General features: G+C 41.1%; 1 long non-coding RNA gene across 1 annotated transcript; it reads left to right on the top strand.

Moving 5' to 3' along the window:
* Positions 1-3,091: 3,091 nt before the first annotated feature.
* LOC104850717 lies at positions 3,092-5,236 on the top strand. The gene is made up of 3 exons (XR_777048.1): positions 3,092-3,140; positions 4,480-4,585; positions 5,004-5,236. It is a non-coding gene; the product is annotated as an uncharacterized LOC104850717 (long non-coding RNA).
* Positions 5,237-5,585: the final 349 nt, after the last annotated feature.

Here is a 5,585-nt window from a genome sequence, read left to right as displayed (position 1 = left end):
AGAGATGAAGCAGATTTAGGAAATCTCCCACCAGGCACTGGCACCAGAGCCTCTCTTGTGGCCATCCAGCCCTGGGGATTCTGCCTATGGTTTGGGTAACAAATTGCTTTGGTAGCTGAGGCTAAGGGCAATGAGGTCAGGTGATGAACAGCACAAGCTGTTAGCCCTCTGTGTCTTTCCATTGCGGGATGGGGTTGGTTGATCCAGTAGCTGGGGGGTCTCCAGGCCACTGAGGACAGCAGGAAGGAGAGAAAATTGGGACCTAGTGACATTTCCACAGATGAGCAACTGAATGGCTTTGGTGGTAGGGGGGTCACCCAGTACATGAATAGCTTTTTAGAATTTGTTTAGTGGTGGAAACTAGAAGGGAACGGTGCTGTTTCTTTCCCAAACCTTTACTATGTTTTCCTGTGCCATTTATTTTATAATCACTTCCCACAGATGACCCACTATAATCTCAAAGAGCATGATCATTTCTTGGGACTCACATCCATATTCACAAATAAATACTCTGGATTTTCTGTTTTATCCTCAGTGTTCCACTGTTCTTGCATCAGTGGTGATCCATTAGCCTGGCATCACTTCATCACTGACCTCAAGCATCTTGCAGAAGGACTGTGTCACCATGTCTTCCTTTCCTGAAGATTCCTGAAACTACTGCACTGAGGTTCATATGTGAACTTGATGTGGACCACATGCTACTTCCCTTGGTCTTCTGACTGTGATTGCAATCAAACTTTATTGCTGTGTCCAGGTCCCCATGAGAGATGCTTTGTTCAGTGCAGCGGTGAAGCTGAGTGATAGAGAGCTGACCTCAGATGCTCAAAGCTCTGGCTTTTATGTACAGAACAGCAGAGTTCTGAAAATTAAAAAAAAAGTTTTTTATTATCAGTAAAATGAGATTCAAAGCTGCATTGTCTTCTTGTTGTCAACTTTTCATTAGTATGTTTGTGATATGTAATACTTACATTTGTGTTTGGGGAATTGGTAAATGTCTGAAAATACTCTGTATTTCCACCTGCCTGTTCCTGGTTTATATCTACATGTCTTTCCAAAGCCCCATGGGTCAAAGGTTGGGATTTTGAGAGGTAACTGGAAGGTGCTTAATAGATGACTTGCTCCTACAAGCACAGGCTGCTCTCAAACTCAAAGTTATCCTCCTGCCTTAGCCTCCCACATGCTGAGATTATGAGCATGGGCCACCAGGCCTGGCATTGGGGCCATTTAGCCAGATCTACAATGAGAATCAGGACAGGAGCTTGAAGTGACACCAAAGAATGATTTCAAAAGATGAATTTGTCCAGAGAGGAAGCTCCAATAGAGTTGGGGCCTTCTAAACTGGAGCAGAGGACAGCTTGTTTTCTGAAAAGATTAGTATTAAAAAGAAGCCAATTATGCTATATTAGAACAGTACAGAGGAAGTCTAGAGAGTATGGGAGGAGTCACCAAGTCTCCCCTCTCTGCAGACTAACTCAAGGGTGGATAAATAAAAAGTTTTGCTTTGAGAAGATAGTTTCAAGGCACTCTCCTGGAGAAAGGCCACGTAGGGAATTGGGTACCTGGGATTTTTTCCCCAATGCTCAGATATCCACGCACTCAGAGACACTTGTAGTCATGATGCAAGAGCCTGGCTAATTATTGAAGGGCTGGCTACTGCTCTAGGTGGTGACAAACTGTGTCATTATCCATATGATGCTGGTTTTATAGGAATGCAGAATGTAAGAGTTGTGGGGTTAGGAAGGCTTTCATGCATATTTCAGAAGAAAACTTGTGAAGCCAGTCGGTTTGCCCATGAGAGAACAGGGCAAGAAGCTCAATGAGTGCAGCCAAAGGACAATGGAGAATATAGGAAGTTGGAGAAGCCGGGTACATGGAAAATCTAAAGAAATCCTCAAGGTTTAAGCAAAGTCAGCCCAAGAAAGAAACCACAAGAGATAATTCCTGTGGTGCCTTAGGCATAGGGCTTCTCCAGGGATTAAGAGCTACTATCTCACCACATCTTGCTCCAGGGGCTGAACATGGAGCTACAGGATGTAATATTTCCCTGTCTATGCTTCAGTCTTGCTTTATTCACATTCTTTTCTATCCTTTTCTTTTACAATGGAAATAATTACTGTTTGACACTAAACATCTACTTTGTTTACCTTTCTTTTTTATTTTTATAGGTACTCACATGTCAGACTTTGCCTTGAGTTTCAGAGGAGACTTTGGACTTGGACTTTTCATCAGTGGGAGAATTGTTAGGACTTTGATAACTCTTAGAGATGGTTAAATTTATATTCCAAAATGACCTTGGGGGGACTCGTGGGTTTAAATATTATATATAAGGATTATGGGGGCATTGCAATTTACTTTCTCTGAGGAGATTGGGTCTGAACAGAAGAGACAGGTCATTGTGGGTGTGACCGAAAAGTATGTATTTCCTATCTCCTCCCTTGATCTCTCTCTCTGTCCCAGCCACTGTTACTAAGCAGATTTCCTGCACATAGGGATATTCTGTCATGCTACTGACCACTCAAGGACTGAAAACTCTTCAAATTGTGAGTCAAAAATAAATCTGTCCTCTTTTATTATGCAGGGGTGGATTATTGTATTTCAGTGATGAGGAAAGTAAATAAGTCACTGTGGTAACTTGTCTTCTTAGTCACTTGTCCAATTAACTTAATTGCAGTCAGCCTCCAACTCTATTTTCCTGGATCTATGATTTTGTAAATGGTTTAATGTTTGTATAACTTCTCCCTTGTTTGTGAAACAGCTAAAAAGTATTTTTATCTTCAAAGCACTCCTGAACTTCCTCTGTAAAAAGAAAGCACACTGTCATTGCAGCCATGGGATTCAGGACACACATGTAGTTCTACCCACCATTTACCTATTGAATGTGTAGGTCTCAACCTGTTAGCTTGAAAACAGAATGGAAGAGGATCCACATTCTGAACCACTTTCCAGAGACCAAAAACGTTCCTTCTGTGACCCTCAATCCAGGATGACAGTCTGAGTTCACTCACTCTCCCCCATGACTTTCCTTACATTTCAGAAGGTTCTCTTGGGCAGCCTCCTGGTTCTGGCTGCCTTTATGACATCATACAGTTCCCAGTGCCATATCAGATCCAATGAGGAAGTTCAAGATGATTCCCCTGCTGGTAAGTCTTGGTTTTCAATGTTGGTAATGATATTATTAAGGCCTGATGGGTAGAACCTGCTGAGAAGAGAATGTTTTGAGTCTACACAGAAAGATGGGTGAGGAAAAATACAGAAATTGAGTCAAATGAGGGTCTTCTACTTGGGCTGAATATAAGGTAGTCATCCTTGCTTCTGCCTGGCTGACAATTGCCTACAGAGCTTTTGAAACCTGCAAACACTCTGGTTTCACCTAAGACACAATAAATCGGAATCCCAGTTGTCAGAGCAGCACACTCAACTGCTCCTTGAGTGACTACCACATGGATTCATGGTTGAGGACAATTGCTTGGTCCAAAAGGTATTCAGATTTTAATATCCATGCCAGGCAAGGGGAGACTTGTCAACTGCATATTCTAATCAAGGGACCTGAAGGAAGAGGTGAGCTTTTCATGTCTCTGGCAGTCCAGGTGATTTAGAGGGTGGGATTCCTGCAAGCCCCATGTATCCTCAGTGATATCAACAGTGGTTTTAACCCTTGGTTGAAAAATGGAATCATTTTTCAGTGCTTTAAAGTGATGTCAGCATTGGTCCACACCCAGAGATCCTGATTTCTGTGTTTTATATTTTATATCAAAATGTAGAGACTTTGTGTTTGCCTGATTATTATTATTATTTGCATCTTGTTCTGCTGCTTGGATTAAGTGTGGAACGTTTTTTTTGCATCTTAGCACAAGATCTTTCACTGACCTGTACCTATTGTGAACCCATTTCTGTAAGCCCCAACATGTTCACTGGTGCATGCATTAAGGGCCAAAGCAAAAAGTGGCAAATTAAAAATGTACAGAAGTGTGTTTGCCTGATTATTATTATTATTTGCATCTTGTTCTGCTGCTTGGATTAAGTGTGGAACGTTTTTTTTGCATCTTAGCACAAGATCTTTCACTGACCTGTACCTATTGTGAACCCATTTCTGTAAGCCCCAACATGTTCACTGGTGCATGCATTAAGGGCCAAAGCAAAAAGTGGCAAATTAAAAATGTACAGAAGTGAGGCCTTTATTTAGAGATACTCTGGCTGAAAGTGGGCTCCCAATATAATGAAATAGGAAGTCCTTAGTTATTTTTGAAATGCCAATTTTCAAATAAAATTTAAATGGATTTCAGTTTTCTTTGGAAAATGTTACCAATTTCACGGATCTCCCAGTACTGAAATTTTGAAGAGAACTAAAGCAGCATTGTCATATATGCCTTCTAAATTGTTTGTCATCTCTAAGCAGAGCCTGGCCTCTGGGTCCTCACAGCCTTGTTCCTGTTGGATGATCCAGGGACTCCACTGATGATTCTGTGTGTATTTTTTCAGAATGCACAGATGAGGATGGAATCATGCATCCAATGAACTCATCATGGATCTCTGAGAAGTGTGAAGAGTGCTACTGCCTTAAAAATGGAATTCAGTATTACAATAAGTGAGTCTCAATGCAGTCGTGGCTGAGGAATACCTGCCTCTTTCTAAAGAGAAGCTTCTTATTAATGCAACATCTCATCCTTCAGGGGTTTCTCATAAACATTATTTTGCAGAGCAGGTTTGGATTCACAGTAGAAGTGAGCCGAGACAGATACCTACCCTCTGTTCTCTTCACCTATGTCTCAGCATCCTGGAATGTCATTATTCCCTTTCTGAGTCTGACAAATTTCACTTAGCATAATTCTTTCCAGTATATTCATTTTCCTGCCAATCACTTGGCTTAGTAACATTTCATTGAACATAAACATGTATGTTTTAATCAATTTCTCAATTGCTAAGCATCTAGAATGTTGTTATAGGTTAGATATTGTGAATTGTACTGGTGTCTTTGTAAAGCATTGGTCTTCTCTCCACTATAGAGTTGCAATACCTGTACATTATGACAGAATCAAGTGCACTGAAATTTTTCACAAGGAAAACTGCAACTACACCATGGTGGATAGTCAAGACCCACAAAAACTTTGTGCTGTGGAAGCTTGGATAATTTAATGCCCTCCAGTGAACTGTATACTCCCTGGACATGCCTCCTAATCTTTCAGCCTCTAATAATCTGTGATGATATAGTCCTATCTAGTAGTAAAATCATTTTTGAGCAAACAGTTATATATGTGTGTTGTTTAAACTTACTAAGTACATTTTCAGGGATTGGACGCTGAGGACAAAGCATACAGATATTTAAAGGAGTAGACAAACATAAACACAAGTGAACATCACAGCAGGAGTCTTGCACTTCAATGGGCCTTCATGTGTCCCCATCCAGGGGACCTAGGACAACTCTACCATTCCTTACACATCAGCCTTCAGCAGCCTGTTTCCTTAGACCTAACAGATAATGTGAAACTAGGTGCGTTACAAATGAAACCAGACTCCTTAGATTGCAGTACACACATCTATGTTCCTTTCTCTCCTTCATGGAGTGTCTTGTAGAGAAGTGTGTTTTG

Source organism: Fukomys damarensis, unplaced genomic scaffold (assembly GCF_012274545.1).
Source record: "Fukomys damarensis isolate Sample0158 unplaced genomic scaffold, DMR_v1.0_HiC HiC_scaffold_51, whole genome shotgun sequence".
NCBI lineage: Eukaryota > Metazoa > Chordata > Mammalia > Rodentia > Bathyergidae > Fukomys > Fukomys damarensis.
Note: the sequence above shows the minus strand (reverse complement) of the source record. Positions and strands in the feature narration are given on the sequence as shown.